Source organism: Trichomycterus rosablanca, chromosome 1 (genome assembly GCF_030014385.1).
Source record: "Trichomycterus rosablanca isolate fTriRos1 chromosome 1, fTriRos1.hap1, whole genome shotgun sequence".
NCBI lineage: Eukaryota > Metazoa > Chordata > Actinopteri > Siluriformes > Trichomycteridae > Trichomycterus > Trichomycterus rosablanca.
In genome coordinates, this window is record NC_085988.1 from 60,416,594 (window position 1) to 60,443,584 (window position 26,991).

The 26,991-nt window shown below is 39.9% G+C and overlaps 1 protein-coding gene across 1 annotated transcript in view; it reads left to right on the forward strand.

The window, feature by feature from the left end:
- Window positions 1–425: 425 nt before the first annotated feature.
- plxnb2a.1 (plexin b2a, tandem duplicate 1) overlaps window positions 426–26,991 on the forward strand; it is a 152,005-nt gene continuing 125,439 nt past the window's right edge. Inside the window, exon 1 of the mRNA XM_062994710.1 lies at window positions 426–473. The gene's annotated coding sequence lies outside the window, so the exon portion shown is untranslated. The remainder of the gene's footprint in view (window positions 474–26,991) is intronic.

Genomic DNA, 26,991 nt, shown 5'->3' on the forward strand with positions numbered 1-26,991 from the left:
TAAAAGTCAAAGTAAATGTAAGAAAGTATTTTTCATGCTGTCCCAACTTTTTCTGATTTGGGGTTGTAAAAACAACAGCAAAAAAAATCTGCTAATTTTGTGATTAAAAGTTTGAATTGTGCACACCTACTAGAAACAAGTATAAAGAAAAATGAATGTTAAAATTTAAACATAATTACAGTATGGCCTCTGATTGGCTTTTAATGATTGCATTCACTTTACTATAAGCAGTTCTACAAATACGTATTACTGTTTTTCCTTATAATGATGCAGTGCTTCAAAACAATGTCATTTTTGCACTGTAGACTCAGTTTCAGCTTGTTTTTACAGTGTATTTTTCTCTGTATTTAGGCAGCATCTGCGTCACTGGATTGGCTGAACCAGTGGTAAACCACATGGTGCTAAAACTGCATCATCACAAGCTCTCAGGGGATTGGGAGGCTGCTGCTGGCTTGGCTCTGGTGAAATTGCAGGTCTGGTGCTATTCAAATGTAGTAGCTTTGTTGTGAGTCATTTAGAAAAAACATGGTGCATTTGTATGTTTTTGTGTTTTAAATAGGTGTGTGGATAGACTCTTATCAGGTCAACTGTATTTTAGGGATGAAATTTTCAAACACACTTAGCAAATTCTGTATCCGTTTCCATCCACTAATCTAATTACATTATTAAAGCCATGGTACAGTGTAAAAAGTGACCTTTCAACCCTAAAAAAGTGATACCTATTACAGATTTCTCTTTAGTATAACTGGCCAATGGTCGGTTGCTAAATAGTTAATGGTGGGGTGATGTGTGGTGTCTTTAAATCGTTGCAGTATCACCACTATAAGACACATTCTCAAGAAGAATTACATGGGTTTTGAGGGTGGCATGCCTTAAATCAGGGTTTTTAACCTGTGGAGCATGAGCACCTTTCAAGGTGACATGTCATCTTCAGTTGTTTAGTCCCAAATCAACAGCTAATGCAAGTGAATTCATCCAATAGTCACACGTTCTGAATTATGCAGCCACTATAAACTGTAAATACCTAAAGATTAATAGATTCCTTTTACCCTTGTCTTCCTGTTTATTTCTTTTCTGCCCTTTATCTATACTGTTAGTAATAATTAGCTCAGCGGTTACGGCACTGGAGTAGTTATCAGAAGGTTGCTGGTTCATGCCCTGCCATTGCCAAGATGCCACTGTTGGGCCCCTGAGTAAGACTCTTAATCCTCAGTTGCTTGAATTGTATTCAGTCACAATTGTAAGTTGCTTTGGATAAAATTGTCTGCTAAATAATGATAAAAATAAATAGATTATACTGTTACCTGTCCTATATGTAACTTGACTTTAGATTACTGGTTATCAGTGGTTCTTGAACAGCTGTTGGAGAATTCAATGATAACCTTCACTTTGTCTGGTTTTAACTAAGGTGTGTTTTTACCAGTCAGGTTTGCTGTTTCCTCTAATGCAGGGCCTCACTTTATATATTTTATTGTTAATTTATTAAGATAAATTTTATTGACAGTTGTCCAAATGAGAGATGAATATTCAAAGTATATATATACTGTGTATATATATATATATATATATATATATATATTACTGTATATATATATACAGGTCCTTCTCAAAAAATTAGCATATTGTGATAAAGTTCATTATTTTCCATAATGTAATGATAAAAATTAAACTTTCATATATTTTAGATTCATTGCACACCAACTGAAATATTTCAGGTCTTTTATTGTTTTAATACTGATGATTTTGGCATACAGCTCATGAAAACCCAAAATTCCTATCTCAAAAAATTAGCATATCATGAAAAGGTTCTCTAAACGAGCTATTAACCTAATCATCTGAATCAACGAATTAACTCTAAACACCTGCAAAAGATTCCTGAGGCTTTTAAAAACTCCCAGCCTGGTTCATTACTCAAAACTGCAATCATGGGTAAGACTGCCGACCTGACTGCTGTCCAGAAGGCCATCATTGACACCCTCAAGCAAGAGGGTAAGACACAGAAAGAAATTTCTGAACGAATAGGCTGTTCCCAGAGTGCTGTATCAAGGCACCTCAGTGGGAAGTCTGTGGGAAGGAAAAAGTGTGGCAGAAAACGCTGCACAACGAGAAGAGGTGACCGGACCCTGAGGAAGATTGTGGAGAAGGGCCGATTCCAGACCTTGGGGGACCTGCGGAAGCAGTGGACTGAGTCTGGAGTAGAAACATCCAGAGCCACCGTGCACAGGCGTGTGCAGGAAATGGGCTACAGGTGCCGCATTCCCCAGGTCAAGCCACTTTTGAACCAGAAACAGCGGCAGAAGCGCCTGACCTGGGCTACAGAGAAGCAGCACTGGACTGTTGCTCAGTGGTCCAAAGTACTGTTTTCGGAAATCAAGGTGCCAGAGTCTGGAGGAAGACTGGGGAGAAGGAAATGCCAAAATGCCTGAAGTCCAGTGTCAAGTACCCACAGTCAGTGATGGTCTGGGGTGCCATGTCAGCTGCTGGTGTTGGTCCACTGTGTTTTATCAAGGGCAGGGTCAATGCAGCTAGCTATCAGGAGATTTTGGAGCACTTCATGCTTCCATCTGCTGAAAAGCTTTATGGAGATGAAGATTTCATTTTTCAGCACGACCTGGCACCTGCTCACAGTGCCAAAACCACTGGTGAATGGTTTATTGACCATGGTATTACTGTGCTCAATTGGCCTGCCAACTCTCCTGACCTGAACCCCATAGAGAATCTGTGGGATATTGTGAAGAGAAAGTTGAGAGACACAAGACCCAACACTCTGGATGAGCTTAAGGCCGCTATCGAAGCATCCTGGGCCTCCATAACACCTCAGCAGTGCCACAGGCTGATTGCCTCCATGCCACGCCGCATTGAAGCAGTCATTTCTGCAAAAGGATTCCCGACCAAGTATTGAGTGCATAACTGAACATAATTATTTGAAGGTTGACTTTTTTTTGTATTAAAAACACTTTTCTTTTATTGGTCGGATGAAATATGCTAATTTTTTGAGATTTTGGGTTTTCATGAGCTGTATGCCAAAATCATCAGTATTAAAACAATAAAAGACCTGAAATATTTCAGTTGGTGTGCAATGAATCTAAAATATATGAAAGTTTAATTTTTATCATTACATTATGGAAAATAATGAACTTTATCACAATATGCTAATTTTTTGAGAAGGACCTGTATATATACATACACAGTGGGGGAAATAAGTATTTGATCCCCTGCTGATTTTGTAAGTTTACCCCCTTACAAAGACTTGAACAGTCTATAATTTTTATGGAAGGTTTATTTTAACAGAGAGAGACAGAATATCAACAAAAAATCCAGAAAAGAACATTAAATAAAAGTTATAAATTAATTTGTATTTCATTAAGGGAAATAAGTATTTGATCCCCTACCAACCATCAAGAACTCTGACCCATGAGGCACACAAATTAGTCCTGTCCCTGTATAGAAGACACCTGTAACAGAATCAGTTTCTTCCGTTAAAATCTCTCGACCACCATGGGCAAGACCAAAGAGCTATCAAAGGACGTCAGGGACAAGATTGTAGACCTGCACAAGGCTGGAATGGGCTACAAGACCATCAGCAAGAAGCTTGGTGAGAAAGAGACCACTGTTGGTGCGATCATTCGAAAATGGAAGAAATACAAGATCACAGTCAATCACCCTCACTCTGGAGCTCCATGCAAGATCTCACCTGGTGGGGTAAGAATGATTCTGAGAAAGGTGAGGTCAGTCCAGAATTACACGGGAGGAGCTTGTCAATGATCTGAAGGGAGCTGGGAGCAGAGAAATGCTGGATATGACCCCAAGAACACCATCCCCACTGGGCATTTCTTTCCCTCCAAACACGGCGAGTGGAGTTGATGCCAAAGAGCTCAATTTTGGTCTCATCTGACCATATCACATTCTCCCAAGCTTTCTCTGAATCATTCAGATGTTCATTGGCAAACTTCAGACGGGCCTGTACATGAGCCTTCTTGAGCAGAGGGACTTTGCGGGCACTGCAGGATCTCAATCCATTACGGCGAAGTGTGTTACTAATGGTTTTCTTGGTGACTGTGCTCCCAGCTCCCTTGAGATCATTGACAAGCTCCTCCCGTGTAATTCTGGACTGACCTCACCTTTCTCAGAATCATTCTTACCCCACCAGGTGAGATCTTGCATGGAGCTCCAGAGTGAGGGTGATTGACTGTGATCTTGTATTTCTTCCATTTTCGAATGATCGCACCAACAGTGGTCTCTTTCTCACCAAGCTTCTTGCTGATGGTCTTGTTGCCCATTCCAGCCTTGTGCAGGTCTACAATCTTGTCCCTGACGTCCTTTGATAGCTCTTTGGTCTTGCCCATGGTGGTCGAGAGATTTGAACGGAAGAAACTGATTCTGTGACAGGAGTCTTTTATACAGGGACAGGACTAATTTGTGTGCCTCATGGGCACATAACCGGTCTGTGGGGGTCAGAATTCTTGCTGGTTGGTAGGGGATCAAATACTTATTTCCCTTAATTAAATACAAATTAATTTATAACTTTTATTTAATGTTGATATTCTGTCTCTCTCTGTTAAAATAAACCTTCCATAAAAATTATAGACTGTTGAAGTCTTTGTAAGGGGGTAAACTTACAAAATCAGCAGGGGATCAAATACTTATTTCCCCCACTGTGTATATATATATATATATATATATATATATATATATATATATATATATATATATATATATATGTATATGTATATATATATATATATATATGTATATATATATATATATACAGTGTATCACAAAAGTGAGTACACCCCTCACATTTCTGCAGATATTTAAGTATATCTTTTCATGGGACAACACTGACAAAATGACACTTTGACACAATGAAAAGTAGTCTGTGTGCAGCTTATATAACAGTGTAAATTTATTCTTCCCTCAAAATAACTCAATATACAGCCATTAATGTCTAAACCACCGGCAACAAAAGTGAGTACACCCCTTAGTGAAAGTTCCTGAAGTGTCAATATTTTGTGTGGCCACCATTATTTCCCAGAACTGCCTTAACTCTCCTGGGCATGGAGTTTACCAGAGCTTCACAGGTTGCCACTGGAATGCTTTTCCACTCCTCCATGACGACATCACGGAGCTGGCGGATATTCGAGACTTTGCGCTCCTCCACCTTCCGCTTGAGGATGCCCCAAAGATGTTCTATTGGGTTTAGGTCTGGAGACATGCTTGGCCAGTCCATCACCTTTACCCTCAGCCTCTTCAATAAAGCAGTGGTCGTCTTAGAGGTGTGTTTGGGGTCATTATCATGCTTGATCACTGCCCTGCGACCCAGTTTCCGGAGGGAGGAGATCATGCTCTGCTTCAGTATTTCACAGTACATATTGGAGTTCATGTGTCCCTCAATGAAATGTAACTCCCCAACACCTGCTGCACTCATGCAGCCCCAGACCATGGCATTCCCACCACCATGCTTGACTGTAGGCATGACACACTTATCTTTGTACTCCTCACCTGATTGCCGCCACACATGCTTGAGACCATCTGAACCAAACAAATTAATCTTGGTCTCATCAGACCATAGGACATGGTTCCAGTAATCCATGTCCTTTGTTGACATGTCTTCAGCAAACTGTTTGCGGGCTTTCTTGTGTAGAGACTTCAGAAGAGGCTTCCTTCTGAGGTGACAGCCATGCAGACCAATTTGATGTAGTGTGCGGCGTATGGTCTGAGCACTGACAGGCTGACCCCCCACCTTTTCAATCTCTGCAGCAATGCTGACAGCACTCCTGCGCCTATCTTTCAAAGACAGCAGTTGGATGTGACGCTGAGCACGTGCACTCAGCTTCTTTGGACGACCAACGCGAGGTCTGTTCTGAGTGGACCCTGCTCTTTTAAAACGCTGGATGATCTTGGCCACTGTGCTGCATCTCAGTTTCAGGGTGTTGGCAATCTTCTTGTAGCCTTGGCCATCTTCATGTAGCGCAACAATTCGTCTTTTAAGATCCTCAGAGAGTTCTTTGCCATGAGGTGCCATGTTGGAACTTTCAGTGACCAGTATGAGAGAGTGTGAGAGCTGTACTACTAAATTGAACACACCTGCTCCCTATGCACACCTGAGACCTAGTAACACTAACAAATCACATGACATTTTGGAGGGAAAATGACAAGCAGTGCTCAATTTGGACATTTAGGGGTGTAGTCTCTTAGGGGTGTACTCACTTTTGTTGCCGGTGGTTTAGACATTAATGGCTGTATATTGAGTTATTTTGAGGGAAGAATAAATTTACACTGTTATATAAGCTGCACACAGACTACTTTTCATTGTGTCAAAGTGTCATTTTGTCAGTGTTGTCCCATGAAAAGATATACTTAAATATCTGCAGAAATGTGAGGGGTGTACTCACTTTTGTGATACACTGTATATATATATATATATATATATGTGTGTGTATATATATATATATATATATATATATATATATATATATATATATATATATATATATATATATATATATATATATATACATATATATACAGTGTATCACAAAAGTGAGTACACCCCTCACATTTCTGCAAATATTTCATTATATCTTTTCATGGGACAACACTATAGACATGAAACTTGGATATAACTTAGAGTAGTCAGTGTACAGCTTGTATAGCAGTGTAGATTTACTGTCTTCTGAAAATAACTCAACACACAGCCATTAATGTCTAAATAGCTGGCAACATAAGTGAGTACACCCCACAGTGAACATGTCCAAATTGTGCCCAAATGTGTCGTTGTCCATCCCTGGTGTCATGTGTCAAGGTTCCAGGTGTGAATGGGGAGCAGGGCTGTTAAATTTGGTGTTTTGGGTACAATTCTCTCATACTGGCCACTGGATATTCAACATGGCACCTCATGGCAAAGAACTCTCTGAGGATGTGAGAAATAGAATTGTTGCTCTCCACAAAGATGGCCTGGGCTATAAGAAGATTGCTAACACCCTGAAACTGAGCTACAGCATGGTGGCCAAGGTCATACAGTGGTTTTCCAGGACAGGTTCCACTCGGAACAGGCTTCGCCAGGGTCGACCAAAGAAGTTGAGTCCACGTGTTCGGCGTCATATCCAGAGGTTGGCTTTAAAAAATAGACACATGAGTGCTGCCAGCATTGCTGCAGAGGTTGAAGACGTGGGAGGTCAGCCTGTCAGTGCTCAGACCATACGCCGCACACTGCATCAACTCGGTCTGCATGGTCGTCATCCCAGAAGGAAGCTGACGCACAAGAAAGCCCGCAAACAGTTTGCTGAAGACAAGCAGTCCAAGAACATGGATTACTGGAATGCCCTGTGGTCTGACGAGACCAAGATAAACTTGTTTGGCTCAGATGGTGTCCAGCATGTGTGGCGGCGCCCTGGTGAGAAGTACCAAGACAACTGTATCTTGCCTACAGTCAAGCATAGTGGTGGTAGCATCATGGTCTTGGGCTGCATGAGTGTTGCTGGCACTGGGGAGCTGCAGTTCATTGAGGAAAACATGAATTCCAACATGTACTGGGACATTCTGAAACAGAGCATGATCCCCTCCCTTCGAAAACTGGGCCTCATGGCAGTTTTCCAACAGGATAACGACCCCAAACACAACCTCCAAAATGACAACTGCCTTGCTGAGGAAGCTGAAGGTAAAGGTGATGGACTAAACCCAATTGAGCACCTGTGGCGCATCCTCAAGTGGAAGGTGGAGGAGTTCAAGGTGTCTAACATCCACCAGCTCCGTGATGTCATCATGGAGGAGTGGAAGAGGATTCCAGTAGCAACCTGTGCAGCTCTGGTGAATTCCATGCCCAGGAGGGTTAAGGCAGTGCTGGATAATAATGGTGGTCACACAAAATATTGACACTTTGGGCACAATTTGGACATGTTCACTGTGGGGTGTACTCACTTATGTTGCCAGCCATTTAGACATTAATGGCTGTGTGTTGAGTTATTTTCAGAAGACAGTAAATCTACACTGCTATACAAGTTGTACACTGACTACTCTAAGTTATATCCAAGTTTCATGTCTATAGTGTTGTCCCATGAAAAGATATAATGAAATATTTGCAGAAATGTGAGGGGTGTACTCACTTTTGTGATACACTGTATGTATGTATATATATTTACATTTGCTAAAATAAATATTTAAGTTTTAGTAATCACAACTTAACTCTGTACATAATGTAACAAATTACTGATAACCATAACAAAATATTTTAAGGTACTACTTTAGAGGGCAATAACATGTTTGTTGTGGTTTTTGTAGCTCTGATTTCTAAATGTATTACTTGCCGTTACTTTTTTATACTTTCTCACAACTGTCAATTTCAAATACTTTCATAAACATTAAATAGATTTTAAATCATCATTTAAAGCAACCTATTCCAAAAGCATTAACTTTATTTTTCTATTCTCAATGTATGTACCCAGTCATTATTCTGTCATAGTGTCAGAGACTGAGTCAGATTTCTAACCCTGGGTTGTATGTGTCTTTATAAAACACCTTGATTAGTATGTTGATTTTATTATGCTCAGCACAAATATAAGGACCTTAGTGCCAAAGGCTCAAATCAACCCTAATGCATTAGTAGGCTCCCTTCATGTTTCAGTGCAAACCAAAACAACAAGCCTTCTGTAAAACATGATGAAGGCTCACTGTTGTTTTGAGGTTGCTTTGCTGCTTCTGCCACTAAAGTATGTGCAGGGCACAGTAAAATCAAAAGACCATATGAAATCTATGCCCCAGTCACAGTTAATAGGTCGTCCTGCAGAATAACCTGAAACATATCTGAAAACAGCAAAGTGTGGATGAATACAAATTTGTAAACAGATCCAAGTCCTAATCTAAATTCTATTAAAACTTGTGAAAATGTGTAAGATGTATAGTTGTAAGAACACACTCATCAAACCTGAGATAACTGGAGTTTTCTTGAGTCAAGAAGAGTGAATAAAACTAGCAGTCGAGACATGTAGACACATCATTCAGAGCTACAAAAAGTGGTTGATCGCAGTTTACAAAATATGATGTTAAGGTACCAATAATTTTGTTAATTTTATATGATTTGTCACTTTTAAATAAGTTATATATAAACAGTTTAATATTTAGACTTTTTGGAAAAAATAATGTATGGAAGGTACCACTATCTTTCTGCACATCTGTAATTGTAGGATTTTATAAAGACCATGTGTTTGGACTCCCCCCTTTTCCAGTAAGGTTTTAGGTATAACTGCAGAGACATACTCAGCAAAACTTCAACCAGTGTGAACTTCAAAGCACTCCTACACATGGATTTGCTTAAAATGCTTTAAGGCCAGAAGAACTTGGCTAGTACATCATGACATCCTAAAAAAAGAAGAACAGACCTGATCTCTGATCATAATGTCAGACATGGTTTGGCACTGTGAAGAGTACCAGTTTTGCTCAAGCTACGCTGTGGCCATATTTGAAATGGTGATGACAGGTCACTGCAGAGCTGACCTGACATTACTAGCCTATTATTTGGGAAGTCATGCACACACAGGGCAATGACGTTCAAGTGCTACATATTAAGTTTTTAACATTTCATGAACCGTATTATATACACTGATCAGCCATAACATTAAAACCACCTCCTTGTTACTACACTCACTGTCCATTTTATCAGCTCCACTCCAGTTCTACAATTACTGACTGTAGTCCATCTATTTCTTTACATACTTTTTTAACCTGCTTTCACCCTGTTCTTCAATGGTCAGGACCACCACAGGACCACCACAGAGCAGGTATTATTTAGGTGGTGGATGATTCTCAGCACTGCAGTGACACTGACATGGTGGTGGTGTGTTAGTGTGTGTTGTGCTGGTATGAGTGGATCTGACAGCAGTGCTGCTGGAGTTTTTAAATACTGTGTCCACTCACTGTCCACTCTATTAGACACTCCTACCTAGTTGGTCCACCTTGTAGATGTAAAGTCAGAGACTGTCGCTCATCTATTGCTGCTGTTTGAGTTGGTCATCTTCTTGACCTTCATCAGTGGTCACAGGACGCTGCCCACGGGGTGCTGTTGGCTGGAAATTTTTGGCTGGTGGACTATTCTCAGTCCAGCAGTGACAGTGAGGTGTTTAAAAACTCCATCAGCGCTGCTGTGTCTTATCCACTCATACCAGCACAACACACACTAACACACCACCACCATGTCAGTGTCACTGCAGTGCTGAGAATGACCCACCACCCAAATAATACCTACTCTGTGAGGGTCCTGACCCTTGAAGAACAGCATGAAAGGGGGCTAACAAAGCATGCAGAGAAACAGATGGACTACAGTCAGTAATTGTAGAACTACAAAGTGCTTCTATATGGTAAGTGGAGCTGATAAAATGGACAGTGAGTGTAGAAACAAGGAGGTGGTTTTAATGTTATGGCTGATCGGTGTATATTATCATTTTAGGCTTAATAGAATTGAAGTACAGCTACTTGGAGACTGTGCAGAATATATTAAACAGTTATGAAATATGATGACATAAATACCATGACTGGAACTATTCACAATGTAGCTCCTAAGCAAAAGTTGTTAGTTAGCAGTCTGTTATGTGTTAAACCCAATTTACTAGAATCAATTAATAGATGCAGCCAGTATTAAAAAGCTAATCTAAATGACAAAACACTACCCAGAACCAACCAACGTCAGAGATTTCCTCCCATTGACTTGATTGTACCTTTCCACGCAGTAGTGACTTTAATTACCAGGAAAAGTCCACATAAAGCATTCATGTGAATCCAGTTTTCTCAAAATGTCACTTATTCTGGGTCATTCACGCTAGTTCGTTCTTCAGAGATCAGCATAAATGTAGCACTGAGAGGAAATAGAACAAAAATAAACTCTTTGTCAAAGTACATAATGATGCACTTTCAAGTGCTGCGGTCTCATAAGGTACCAGTGCTTGTACAGTACAGTGATTGCTACTCATTAAGTGTGTTTACGTGTGCAGGATGACAGGATTTGTGTGCCAAAACTTGATTTTGTTTTTTTGCAATCAACAGTTATACATTACAGCAGGGTTTTTCAAACCATGGGTCTGGTCACGAGCCAAAAAAAGTGGGTCTCGGAGAAAAATAATGAATTAATAAACTTAAATGCCCTGTTGTGGGGCTTTATGTTACATCTTGTATACCACAGTGGGGCCAGATTGTACAGAGAGAGAATAAGATGCATCGTTTGTGTTGCCTGGGTCACGTTAAAAATCATGGACAAAATGTGGGTAGCTAAAAAGAAGTTTGAAAAACCCTGCATTACAGTGTGGATTTGAAGTTTATTACCACAGTCAGTGAATTAAATCAAGACATACATAAATTCTGATCCATTACTGTTGCAGCATTTTGGGCTAGTCGGTTACTGATTTTGATTAGTAGTCTGTGTGTGGTCAGGGTGCAGCCTGTTGTAGGCCTTTCTGTTTCTGCACATGTTCCATTCTACATGTCTATCTCACTCCCTTCATGTTTCAGTGCAAAGTAAAACAACAAGCCTTCTGTAAAACATGATGAAGGCTCACTGTTGTTTTGAGGTTGCTTTGCTGCTTCTGCCACTTAAGTATGTGGAGGGCACAGTGAAATTAAAAGACCATACAGACATTTTTTCTATGCCCCTGTTACAGTTAATTGGTCCTCTTGCAGAATAACCTGAAAAATATCTGAAAAACAGCAGAGTGGATGAACACAAATTTGTGAACAGATCCAAGTCCTGATCTAAATCCTATAAAAATTTGTAAAGTGCATAGTTGCAAGAACATGTTCAATTTTACACATGTATATATCACTTTTGTGAAAGGTTATTGCCTTTGCAATTAAATATCTAGTAACAGCAATCATGTCAGCTAAATGCTTTTTAGAATTTCAGTTCATATACACACAAGGGTTCTTCAAAAAGTGTCAGCACTTTTTTTTTTTAAACTCTATTCATTAAGATTTTTTTAATGCATTCTCTCTCGATTTTTATTGCATCCAATTTTTACCCAATTGTGTTATTCTTCCTCTCTACTGATGCTAACCCCTGCTCGGATTGAGGAGAGCGAGACTGACACACGCCCCCTTCCACACGGGAGCAGTAGCCAACTGCATCTTTTCACCTGCACAAGGCGAGTTCATATATGGATCAGCTTTGTGTATGGAGAGCCACACCCTGATCAGCATTAGTCCTCAAATCCTCAAATGTGCAGACGCCATCAATTATCCAGCAGAGATTATAATTGCATTAGTTATGAGGTCCCTATCCAGCTCACACCCTATATGAACTACAGCCAAGCGTTCATATAGCCTCCCAGCCGGATGGAAGAGCTGAGATTCGATACTATGTATTCGAAATTCCAGCTCTGGTGTGCTAGTGTATTTTACCGCTGCGCCACCTGAGCGGCTATTTATTAATAATTTCAAAAACAAATTGCATCACTTTTCTACATAGTAACCTTCCCAGCGTCGTACCTTTTAATGCCATCAGCAAAATGTTTTTTTGGTTGAGCGCCTAGCCACTGATGCACCGCTGCTTTCACATCATCATCACATGAAACATTTATTCCCCTTAAAGCTTCTTTGAATGGTCCAAAACAGTGTAAATCAGATAATGGCATAATGGCAAAACGTGTAGACCCTTGTAACACCCAGATATCAAGACTTAAAAATGCTTTTGTCTTTCTTAAAATGCTAGGAATCTTTCTGGTATTGTTTTAGCAATTCTCACCTACTCGTTCTAGCAGAATTCTTGATGTTTTTAAGCTGTTCTGCATGCACAGCATGTTTTACGATCTACCCCCAGATTATTTTCTTGGTGTAGGTCATAGTAGATTTTGGATTATTTTCTTGTGGTAGAACTTAGCTGCAGTGTTTTGACTGACTGTCACTTCTACTTTAGATGCATACTACTGTTAACCGTCATACTGTTTGCTATCAAAGTCCTGAAGTGTGTGTGGTTTTTCTGCTTCAGCATTAATTAGTCTTTGGCTCTCAGGGGCAGTTGAAATGTGAGCTGTTTTAGAGTCTAACAATGGCAGCCTTTCTGGTGTCCTGCTAAGGTACAGAGCAAATTATGTACATGGCTTCCTGATCCTGAATACATTATTAAACTCTCTTTCTGTCAGGATTTATATGACAACAAGGGAAGATTAACATTTGTATGTGAATACATGATTGTAGTAATTTATAAGTCCAGTTTATTGACTTGTTTATTGTGACTGTTTACTTATATTATCATATTATATAGATTCTATATTAATCTTATTATATAGATTTTGGTAGAACTGATTTTGGTAGTTGACACTGCTTTCGCCTTAAATAGAAGTAACTCTGTTATTGGTCTGATCGGTTAAATGAGTAGCATGACAATTTGTTAATAATGCCATGTCAAAATTATTCAACCCCTACATAATATTGCTGATCTTAGAACCTACTGCTAGTCTGTATGACCTCAAGATGTGGTAAAACATTCATACCACCTAGAGATTTGGTCAAGGTTTGTTGGAACCACAATGATAACCAAGGAGCTGTCACAAAAGCTATGAGAGTAAATATAACCATTGCCCTTTTGATGCAGATTGAAGATTTCCAAGACATTGAACATTTCTAGGAACACCATTGGGAGTATTGTTCAAAAGTTCTAAACTTATGGTGTCGCAGCAAACGGATCACCTGATAAAGGTTTAAACTAGGGCTGTCGAAGTTAACGCGATAATAACGCATTAACGCAATCTCAATTTAACGCGATTAAGATAAATAGTGCCATTAACGCAAATTCTAGTTCATGTTGAGACTTGACTGGTAAAACAAACGTTTTAATGTCGGACATGTCACCGTTTTTCATTTGCGGTTTGTTAACATAATGTAAAAGAGCGTCGTAGCATCTGCACTTGCATAATAAAGAAATAAATACACGCTATATTCACAAGTTGTCGGGAGCAGAACACTTTTATTAACTTATTCTGTTACGGTAAAGAATACCGGACAGCTGAGTCAAGCACGTTGTCCATGAACTAGGGAAGCCCCAAAGGGTCAAAACACACTCACTTCGTGTAGAAACGTCCATCAAACCATTGGATAGTATTACTGCCTAGTATGTGAGTGAATAAAACTCCCTTACAGTTTTCTCTTGTCCCAGCAGTTTTTAACATAAGTACATTTAGCATAAAATGTGTTCACCATTTTAATTGTAACATTTCACTTAAAAATCCTTGTTTTCTATAACATTTACACAGATTTTTTTTTAATGCGATTAATCGCGATTAACTATATGAAATTCTGAGATTAATCGCGATTAAAAATTTTAATCGTTTGACAGCCCTAGTTTAAACAAATGTGTCAGTGGTAACCATAAGTAGTTAACACTCAAGGGCTTAATGGCTGGCCTCATGACACATGCCACTTTGACCAAAACTGGAACAGTTTAGCCAGATGGATCAGCGGTTTGTCAGGTGCAAGACCACAAGAATAAGCTTGCAGGTGGGTTAGTGATGATGTGAGGATGTTTTTCTGCTGCAGAAACTGGTAATCTTGACCATGTGACTGGCATCACCACAGAAAAAGCAATACATTTTGAGGTTCTGTCTTCTGTAGTGAAATTGATTTGTAATTATAATTCGACTCTCCAGCAAGACTATGATGCCAATCATACTTCAAGTCAACCAAAGCTTGGTTAAGATATCATTCCTGGAATTTTTTAGTCTCTGGATTTAAATCCAATGGTAAGTCTTTGGTAGTATTTAAAGAAAGCCATCAAGTCTCAACGAGCTCAAATCTATGCATGAGAGTAATGGGTGAAGATAGGGCTGGGCGATTTTCACGATTAATTCGGTTAATTCGCATGAACGTTTTCACCCGATGTTAGAATGTGACAATCGCGATTGTTTACATACTTTATATTTTCATTAAAATACCAACATGTCACGAGGCAGAAACTGACCAGACGCTCGCGGAATATAAATCAGGGACAGTTTAATATCAAAAGGGCAAAAACAGTGTACAAAATCAGGTAAAGTCCAAAACCAGCGAAAACCAAACAGTAAACGGAAGACAACAAGGATTATACACGGTAACGGTTAGATTCAGTAATAAGGAGCGCAAACATGATCGGCAAAACGAGACACAAACAGAAGAGTTTAATTAAGATTCACTGAATCAAACACCGCTGAACTGAATCAAATCTCCGGAGACGGTGAGCCCGATCAGGATTGGCTGACCGGGACATGTGACAGTCACGTGACATTCCGTGAGAGCTTGGGATTTGTAGTCCATATTGTTAGAAGCAGAACTGGCCCCGCCCTTCATCCACCCCCCAATAACAAGTAGACAAAATCAAAGCTGAGCTGAGTGATTACTTGATGCCCCCCCATGTAGATACTGATACAGACTCACTTAGTGGTGGAAACAGTAAACAGGCTCGTGTTCCTTTTAAGAAACCTGTAAAGAACTTTTTGTAAGGTGGTTCTGCTGCACAATATTTAAAACAAGAGTTGTTTGTGAGCTATTCTTATAAAGCATATAGATCATTTAGATTTCTATTTTGTTTTAATTATTGTGATATCGTTATTGTTATAAAGTTTGAGTCCCTTACAAGGATAGTTATAGGTGGCGCTGTTACTATTTTTGCACTTCTGCAGTCTTTTAAATTACAATGCAAAAAAAAGAAATTTGAGTCTTATTTCAATTGCATTATACAAAAAAAAAAAAAAAAAAAAATCGTAATCGACAATCAGTTATAATTTTAAAATAGTCGAGATTTTTTTTTTGGGCAAAATCGTCCAGCCCTAGGTGAAGATTACACGAGAGGTGTCAGAAGCTTGTTAGCACTTAGCAAAATGACTTTTTTAGGTTATCAAGGCAAAATGATGTTCTATCAAGTACTGAGGCTGTGAGTCGAACAGTAAAAAATTGGATTTTTGGTTTCTACGTATGTACAATTCAGAACCATTTCTGTAATACTGACTTTGAAGGTAGTACAGGGTCCTCTACTAATAACAACACAGCCTGCTCTTTGGTGCTTATGTTTTTAATTTTGAGGTATTGCATGTCTATTTGCATGGTCATTTGACAAACTGTAGGCGCTTGTTGTTTGACAGCAGAGGCTTTGTCCTGGGAACCCTTTCAATCAGCTTCTGGTTGTGTACGTGGCTTCAGATTGTAGTTTCTGTTTGTCCATGTAGTGTACATACGACAGGACTGGTAAGCCATTTAAATATGAACACCATTTGCTTTCAGTTGGAGTCCTGTAGGAATGAAATCTCTCTTCTGCTCCACTTACCATATAGAAGCACTTTGTAGTTCTACAATTACTGACTGTAGACACAGTTTTTAAATACCGTGTCCACTCACTGTCCACTCTATTAGACACTCCTACCTAGTTGGTCCACCTTGTAGATGTAAATTCAGAGACGATCGCTCATCTATTGCTGCTGTTTGAGTTGGACATCTTCTAGACCTTCATCAGTGGTCACAGGACACTGCCCATGGGGTGCTGTTGAGTGGATATATTTTTGGTTGGTGGGATATTTTCAGTCCAGCAGTGCTGCTGTGTCTTATCCACTCATACCATCACAACACACACTAACACACCACCACCATGTCATTGTCACTTCAGTGCTGAGAATCATCCATCACCTAAATAATACCTGCTCTGTGGTGGTCCTGACCATTGAAGAACAGGGTGAAAAAAAGCATGCAGAGAAACAGATGGACTACAGTCAGTAATTGTAGAACTACAAAGTGCTTCTATATGGTAAGTGGAGCTGATAAAATAGACAGTGAGTGTAGAAACAAGGAGGTGGTTTTAATTTTATGGCTAATCAGTGTATATATATATATATCTCTGGCACAAGGAAACCGTTCTTGTCTGTATGATCTAATAATCTCTAGGCATTTATAGTCAGTTGATATTACTCACAAATACCTTTATTGAACACAATATCAATACCAACTGAATAAAACCTTTTCCACAAGGTGTTGCATGCATTCATTCAAGTTTCATTCATTCAGAAGTTTAAAGTATCGATACAACGCAGGTTGGGTTTATGGATTTATGCTTTTTTTGACCCTGCAACCTACCATATGTTGCTGCAGACGTCAAAGTAATCAGAACAGATTTATTCAGAACACATCTTCTCATGTTGCTGAAACATTTATTTATACGAACCCACACGTTTGTATAAATGTATGCATTGTACTGCTGCAACATGACTGTGGAATTGGAAAGTGAATGAATGAGCTTGCACACAGGCAGCCCTAATAAAGTGGTCAGTGAGTTTATATTGTCATATTGCTCAGTCCCTAGATGCAAAGTATAAGCTTAATAATCTGTGGGACACAATCCTAATGCCATTACATGCTATTACTGTGCCAAATTAATAGTTAGTCCTATAGGAGCCGTTATTGCATTGCATAAAGACACTTTGCGAGTCCAGTGCTGTAATACCAGCAGACTGTGCATGCCTGATTAGCTAGCAGCTATGTTCCTGTCATCCTCAGTCGTGTCATCAAATACGTTTTTCAGTCCAGTCCTTTTACACTAATATTTGTGAGATCTTGCTCATCATAGTAATAAACAAAATACGAGCTGTAAAAGGTCAGCACCATTTTAGTTACTGGTGTGTCTTTGTAAATACTTAATAAATCCACCTGAAGCTTGTTGTTGTAGAAGACATTTTTGTAGACATGCACTTGTAAAAGACATGTTTTGTCATGTCAGTTATGGGCTTTTATTGATTTTTGCAGTTGTTCTTTTGTTGTAACTGAATGTTTTTTGCCCTAGCAGTGAGTTCTGAACAGCAATCATTTGGTGCTGTAGACAGTTCTATAATGTCTTTTTAGAAGGCCTCAAACTTTGTGGCCTTCTAATTCCTAATTCTAATTACTGCTGGAGATGTCTCTGTTCACATATAAAAAGAGGTATAAAATTATGATACATACGCTCTGGGTCCTTTCACCGATCAGCCATAACATTAAAACCACCTCCTTGTTTCTACACTCACTGTCCATTTTATCAGCTCCACTTACCATATAGAAGCACTTTGTAGTTCTACAATTACTGACTGTAGTCCATCTGTTTCTCTACTTAGTTTTTTAGCCTGCTTTCACCCTGTTCTTCAATGGTCAGGACCCCCACAGGACCACCACAGAGCAGGTATTATTTGGGTGGTGGATCATTCTCAGCACTGCAGTGACACTGACATGGTGGTGGTGTGTTAGTGTGTGTTGTGCTGGTATGAGTGGATCAGACACAGCAGCACTGCTGGAGTTTTTAAATACTGTGTCCACTCACTGTCCACTCTATTAGACACTCCTACCTAGTTGGTCCACCTTGTAGATGTAAATTCAGAGACGATTGCCCATCTATTGCTGCTGTTTGAGTTGGTCCTTTCTGTGTGGAGTTTGCATGTTCTCTCCCCGTGTTTGCGTGGGTTTGATATTAAACTTGTGAACTGATGAATCCTGTGTAACCAGTAACTACCGTTTCTGTCATGAGTGTAACCAAAGTGTGTTAAACATAATGTTAAAATTCTAATAAATAAATAAATACATCTTAGGGGTTGCCAGAGTGGATCCGGTCTGAATACCTCATTTGGATCAGTTTTTGTACTGGATACCATTCCTGATGGAACCCTTCTATTTTCATACAGGCTGTAGAAGGGAGCACACCTTCTTTTCGGGTTTCGAACCTTCCCCCAGCCTGAACACTAGCCAATCATGTCTGTGCACTTCCTGACTGGCCGATAGCACTGCTGAGATACTGAAGTTTGTTGCAAATCACCAATATATATATATATATACACACTTATCAGCCATAACATTGAAACCACCTCACCCACTCAGATGACCAACTTAAAAAGATACAGCAATAGATGAGCAACCGTCTCTGATTTTACATCTACAAGGTGGACCAACTAGGTAGGAGTGTCTAATAGAGTGGGCAGTGAGTGGACACGGTATTTAAAAACTCCAGCAGCGCTGCTGTGTCTGATCCACTCATACCAGCACAACACACACTAACACACCACCACCATGTCAGTGTCACTGCAGTGCTGAGAATGACCCACCACCTAAATAATACCTGCTCTGTGGTGGTGCTGTGGTGGTCCTTGTTAAACAGGGTGAAGGCAGGCTAAAAAGTAAGTAGAGAAACAAATGGACTACAGTCAGTAATTGTAGGACTACAAAGTGCTTCTATATGCTAAGTGGAGCTGATAAAATGGACAGTTTATATAATTACTAGACCTCTGAAAGAATGAAGGTTTCTGTGCACTAAAGTGTAACATTTTTTCAATTTTTAGTTATTGAGTTTTATATTTAATAAACTGTTAAAAGAACTGAAGGTTTTTGTGGATTAAAAAGTATGACCTAATCATTTAGTCATCAGGAAATGAAATCGTTACAATTCCATGTCATAACATGCATAACTGTGTTATAGTTTTACCATCTGCAGTTTCGTGTTCACCTAGTAATGTAACACTTACTTTTTAAGTAGCTACTGAAGCATGTCTGTACAAACCAAGCTTTCATCTTAACACACACTCTTCTCTCATCTTATCTTATAGCATTCATATCCATTCCAAATGAACCTAAACTGAGTGATTACATGTAGAGTGAAACCTTAAATCAGCACCGTGTGATTTATCTGTATCGAGTTGGCCAATGTAAGCAGAGCCTTCAAGTCTTTTCATAGTAAGTGATTGCACAGTGATGCATCTATGGATTAGTTGGATAAGTTCAGACATAATTTATCACAATACAGTAATAAAATCATTCAATCAGGCTGGTCACAGTAATGGCAAACGTACACCGATCAGCCATAACATTATAACCACCTCCTTGTTTCTACACTCACTGTCCATTTTATCAGCTCCACTTACCATATAGAATCACTTTGTAGTTCTACAATTACTGACTGTAGTCCATCTGTTTCTCTACTTAGTTTTTTAGCCTGCTTTCACCCTGTTCTTCAATGGTCAGGACCACCACAGAGCAGGTATTATGTAGGTGGTGGATCATTCTCAGCACTGCAGTGACACTGACATGGTGGTGGTGTGTTAGTGTGTGTTGTGCTGGTATGAGTGGATCAGACACAGCAGCGCTGCTGGAGTTTTTAAATACTGTGTCCACTCACTGTCCACTCTATTAGACACTCCTACCTAGTTGGTCCACCTTGTAGATGTAAAGTCAGAGACGATCGCCCATCTATTGCTGCTGTTTGAGTTGGTCATCTTCTAGACCTTCATCAGTGGTCACAGGACGCTGCCCACAGGACGCTGTTTTTGGTTGGTGGACTATTCTCAATCCAGCAGTGACAGTGAGGTGTTTACAAACTCCATCAGCATTGCTGTGTGTTATCCACTCATACCAGCACAACACACACTAACACACCACTACCATGTCAGTGTCACTGCCACCACCCACAAAATACTTACTCTGTAGTAGTGCTGGGAGAGTCCCAGGAGGCTAACAAAGCATGCAGAGAAACAGATGGACTACAGTCAGTAATTGTAGAACTACAAAGTGCTTCTGTATGGTAAGTGGAGCTGATAAAATGGACAGTGAGTGTAGAAACAAGGAGGTGGTTTTAATGTTATGGCTTGTGTAAATTTGAATGAATCACAACACATTGTTAAACAATGTTATGTTGTCATAAATAAAAAAATACAGATATGTGACACTATGGCCTTGAGTGAAATGATATTAGCGTTTACCATGCACTGGACATTTTGGACCAGTGTGTTATGCAGAGCTCTTCATTAAGTCAGCAAAACCTTCTTAGACTCTTAATGGTTTTAACTTTAAAGATCATAAAATACATGTTAATTCATAACATTTTAATTCATATATGCTGCAGCACTGTATTTTGGCCCTGTGATTTGGCCCTTATCTAAGTCATTTAGGTCTTTTTGATTGATCATCTGCTGCATTTAACACATGTAACTACAGTCAGCCCACATTGTTTGGGGGTGGTTTTAATCTTTTGGCTCATCAGTATTTGTACTTCTGTTAAAAAAGACACAAAGTTAATGACAAATAAAATCTATCTATTATAACCACAGTATAAAAGGTCACAAAAACCTGACTAGACCAGTCTATGAAATCACTCTATCCTGTAAGAAAACACGTGGGCATACCTTCTTATTATTAAGTTCTGATGTTTCAGCCACAACCACAGCCAGCAGGTTTATACAGACAGACATTTTTGGCCCATGTGACAAAATGCTTTTCATGTGTTTTTTCATACCACTTAAAACGTCTTGACCACAGCCTGCAGTGCTGCTATTAGTTTCTGTTTTGAGTCGGTCCAGGATTGTCTTTGATTCAGATGAATGTTTTGGTTGGTCTGATATTGGAAACAGTCCCGTCTCGCACTGTTTAGGCCTAGAGTTCAGAAATATGCTATTAAACAGGGTTTTCAACTCCAGTACTTGAGAACCACTGCTATACAAAGTCCCTGGCATCCCTGCTTTCAAAACACTCCTTATCCAGCTCGTGCTCATGGAGAGCTTGAGAATTAGCTTCTGAGCTAAATCAGATGTCCTGGGAGTAGAAAACTTCTCAGGGTAGTGAGTATCTATGACTGAAGAAACTGTGCCATAGAAAATACTGCAGTCTGACATTTATAAATGAAGCCATGTTGTGCACTGGGTCTGGCAAAGAAGTGGAAAGATCAGGAACATATTTTGTCTAGATGTGTGTATTAGTGTGAACGTAGAGGTTTGAAAAGAACTAGCTGTGCTGCATCTTGAGCCTGTTTGGATTTGTGAGCAGTAGAGATTATGGTGAAGAAAAGGGCTTTTAGGTTTTCTAAATATTTTAGCTTTATGTGCAATGATAAATCAGATTAATTGACCAGTATATTTTTTAAAAAGCCACAGAAAATGGGTTGGTGGATGGAAGTCAGGGTGGAACAGCAGTTGTGGATAATTACTATCCAGTCCTAGCTGTAGCCCAAACTACACAGACCAGTTTGATTGTTAGGACAGTAGTTGTAGTATTATAGTGTAATGAGCTAAGAAATAATTGGCCAGAATGTTTCCCGCCCATCACTTGCATTTGTTTACCTTTAATGATGTGTTTTAGTAAATGTAAATTCTTCGGTTTATTCTGCAGTGAGGTGGATGGTTAAGTTCATGTCGTGGAGGCCATGGGCCCCAGTGCACCTGCCCCCCCTGTAGTTACGCCACTGGGGTTTAGAGCATATTCTAATATGGATATTTAGATGCAAGGACTTAATATGGATATTAAGATGCAAGAACCTCAATCTTTAAGTGACCTACAATGGCAAACATACCGTATAATAATCACATAAAGTAGTAACTTAAAAAGATGTTATTAATTCTTAATCATTGCTAATATACAATATGAAATACAAAGATATCATTGGCAACCTGATATATCTGCCGAGGTCTGATACAACATGTATGTTTACTTGCTTCTCTCTACTATGCTGATTGTTTATAATAACTTTTACATTTCATTCCAGTGGTTTCCACCCAGTTTACCTCCACCCGCTGGTTTTTACCTAATGTTCTAATCTAATAACTAGGCTTAACGTGAATAGACACTGAGTAAGACTGACTTTCCTTTGTGTAATGACTCATCATCAATTCAGACCCATTATATTATTATTGCTCTGTACCTTAATGTATCGTCCTGTAGTGCCTTCGCTTCTGCAGGTAAACGATGAACACTGGCCCGGCCAACCACATGTTTTTGGAGAAAACAGGATTTGTAGCAACAGTTGCTCATATGTCAAGTACCAGTGCCTGTGTGTTCATTGTAGTCTGGTTCCTTCCTGTAACTTTAAGGGAGTTTTTCCTTGCCACTGTCGCCCTCGGCTTGCTTAACAGGTTTTTGGTCTGTTGGTCCAGGATTTTGTAACGTTGCTTTGAGACAGTGTTTGTTGTAAAAAGCGCTATACAAAAACATTTGACTTGACTTGACTTGACTTGAATGGCAGACAGGAGTTTGCATGGGTATTTCGACTGGCATGTGATTACTCAGCCCTATACACAGAAGCATTTGCTGCATTGTGTATAGTTGCTAATTCACCTGATTACCACTATTACTGCCACACGGACCACATGGCATAGCCTTCATGTCCTTTGACATCTATAAGTCTTCATTGCCTAATGATGTGTGACTTCTCCCTCCTCAGAACACTGTCAGTGGGTACTCACCCTGGCTTACTTACTGTGAGATACTTTAACCCAGTCATCTGGCCGAAACGATTTAGCCCTTATGTAGGTCACTCGGGTTTTTATGCCTGATCACCTACTGCATTCAACATATGTACTACAAGTAACTACCATCAGATGTCATATGTTTACTTGATACTCTCTACTATGCTAATTGTTTTGAAGTTTTACGTTGCACATTTTTCAGTTTTATTTCAGTGGTTTCCACCTAGTTTATCTCCACCCTACTGGTTTTCACCTAATGTTCTAATCTAATAACCAGGCTTAACATGAACAGACACTGAGTTAGACTGACTTTCCTTTGAGTAATGACTCCATCAATTCAGACACATTATTATTATAATAATTATTATTATTACAGATTAAATTAATATAGCCCTTTAAGCTTACAGTTACAAGTATACATCAGCCTCCCATTATACATAATAAAACCAGGGTAACAGCACAGAATAAGGCTTAACATCCTCTCCTGGCATGCAGCAGAAGTGAGAACGAATTTTCAACTGGACGTCAGTATGGATGTATGGCCCCTTCTTAGTAATGAGAACAGCCTCCACTGTTCTGAGAAGGATCATTATTGCAGGAATTTGTGCCCATTTGGTAAAGGTCAGGCACTGATGTTGGATGACATCATTGTTCTAATTAATCTCAAAGGTGTTCAGTAAGGTAGAGGTCCAGGCTCTGTGAAGGCCACTGGAGTTCTTTCCCACCAGACTCCCATGATATTAAATAAAATTATGCTGTAATTTTTTTTTATTATAAAATTTTGTTTATGTGGGAATATTAATAATTAATGATGCTATGTTCTGGACCAGTTGAGATATTTATTACACATAACCTGATTTATTTTGTCGCTTTCTAAACCTTTTGATATCCTGTTTTTGATATAACATAGCTCACTCACTCACTTTCTTAATCGCTTATCCAATTAGGGTCGTGGGTAGGTGCTGGAGCTTATCCTAGCTTTTCAATGGGCACAAGGCACACAGTAACACCCTGGACGGGGCGCCTGTCCATCTCAGGGCAGACACACATACACACACCCATTCACCTATAGGGCAATTCAGTTTCTCCAGTTAACCTGTCTGCATGTTTTTGGACTGTGGGAGGAAACCCATGCAGACTCTGCACAGAAAGGACCTAGACCACCCCGTCTGGGGATCGAACCCAGGACCTTCTTGCTGTGAGGTGACAGTGCTAGCCAACGAGCCACCGTGCCGCCACTAACATAGCTGTACTTAGTTATTTAAATGCGGCACCTTTACATCAGTAGTGTCCAGTCTAAGTTTGAAGAAGCACACGAGCTGAATGAGGGGAATCTTTGACGACCTAGCAACCCTATTCTTAAGTACAATTCACCTGCACTTCAAGAACTTTATTTGGTTTCTAGCTGTAAATACACTAAATTAAACTAATATATAAATATCAAGAAATCAATTCTCGGACAGTAATTGTAGATGAAATGTATTGCAGACTGGTTACAGAGTGGTTATTGCCACATGACTTCTTATTTAGCTCCCTTTTATTGCATGGTACTCTACAGTACAATGTGGTACACATGTAAATCTCAAAACTATCCATACTGTACCTAATGTGCTATTGTCTGTTTTTGATTGTACAAGGTTACTTGGAAGAGTAGGAGGTGTTAGGAGGAGTTTGCGCCAGCAGATTCCAAAAGCAAACCAAGTCACTTTGATTTTTGGTTTGCCAAGATGTGGTTAACGTGGGGTTTCATTTTCTGTAGCTCTGGTTACCCTCATTTATTTTACTTATACTACACTGCTTTAATAGAATCTATTGGTGTCAGGTTTTAGATATGGAGCTTTTACTCCTGGTGACTCTATTTGACCAATCAGTTGTGTGCATTGTTTCTCACCCCACTCAATCAGCCTGCTTTGGTACAGATGGGGTAACCAAATTTACCCCAGGTGCTTAGGTACAGTTAGGGTCACTTGGCATTGGTATTTCTATTTAGGGCACATAGAAGTCTTTTATAGTACATTAAAATGTAGTTTTTTGTATATCCAGGCTTGTTTGGAAGCTGAGGTCAGAGCGCAGGGTCAGCTGTTGTGCGACGCCCCTGGAGCCGAGAGGGTATAAGCAGGCAACAAAAGACAATATGTATGTTCCCTGTTATTCCCTCCCATTATAGAACCCCTATTAATCTAATCTTATTCTGTGTTTGTGTGTGTGTGAGAGAGAGAGTTTGCACTGTGGGTCATAGCCATGGAATCAGCAGGCTGTTCTGTAGGTGTGGGAGTTTGATTAGGCGACTGTGCAGATGGACTCTTCACTGTGATTGCAGCTCCTTTCATTTGATTTCATCACGTCGCTGCTTCTCATTCCCCCCCCCCCCCCCCCCCCTTCATTCCCCACTTTCCCTGCCTGGATGATTAATCACAGAGGGATAGCAACTGAAAGGCTGGCAGGCGGGAGAGCGAAGGCGTTGATTGCATTGATTCAGGTGTGTTGAAGGTGATATAGTGGCTGCACTGGGTGCTGGGGAGACGGCTGGCAGCGTTTTAGTCGTCAGATGGAGGGTTTTGCTTTTGCGTCAGTGCTCTCATCGATTCTTTTTGTTTTCATGCACATTTGCACACCAATGAAGTGTCTGAGAGGCGTTATTTACCTTTCCATATAAGGGACTTGATCTTGAAAGTAGAGCAAGACTCTTTCATCTAGGTCATGCTCACTGTGGGTCTGGTACCACCTGGAAACACTCGGCCTAAACACTTGTGTTTCCCTGTGACAGACTGTTGGCAAATCACATACACCGAACAGCCATAACATTAAAACCACCTCCTTGTTTCTACACTCACTGTCCATTTTATCAGCTCCACTTACCATATAGAAGCACTTTGTAGTTCTACAATTACTGACTGTAGTCCATCTGTTTCTCTGCATGCTTTGGTACCCCTCATTCATGTTGTTCACAGAGCAGGTATTATTTGGGTGGTGGATCATTCTCAGCACTGCAGTGACAATGACATGGTGGTGGTGTGTTAGTGATCATCAGTGGTCACAGGATGCCGCCCATGGGGTGCTGTTGGCTGGATGTTTTTTAGGTTGGTGGACTATTCTCAGTCCAGCAGTGACAGAGAGGTGTTTAAAAACTCCATCAGCATTGCTGTGTGTTATCCACTCATACCAGCACAACACACACTAAGACACCACCACCATGTCAGTGTCACTGGATGAGTGGGCATATAACAGTGCTGAGAATGATCCACCACCCAAATAATACCTACTCTGTAGTGGTAGAATTTTGTTATATTACAAAGACATGACTGACCTGCCTGCAGTCCTGACCTGTCCCCAGTAGAGAATGTGTGGAGAATTTTGAAAGGAAAAAAGCGACAACGACGACCCCGTTCTGTTACACATCTTAAGACGTGTTTACAGGAAGAATGGGACAAAATAAAAGCTGAAACACTAAATCACTTGGTCTCCAAAACGTCTTTTAAGTGTGGTGAAAAGGAATGGCAACATTACAAAATAATATAGTAGGGCAGGTCAGTCCAGTACTTGTACCCTCTTACTTCGCAGCCATGCCTTTGTAATTCAGTGTTTTACTGGTCAACTGTATAACTGCTCTTAAGTATGAAAACATTTAGAACATTTAGTGCAACGCACTCCAAAAAAGTTGGGATAGAGTTGTGTTTACAGTTGTAGTCTTGTGATTATTGTACTGGACTGGCCACGTTGCCACTGTTGGGCCCTTGAGCAAGGCCCTTAACCCTCAATTGCTTAGACAATATACTGTCACAGTATTTGGATAAAAGAGTCTACTAAA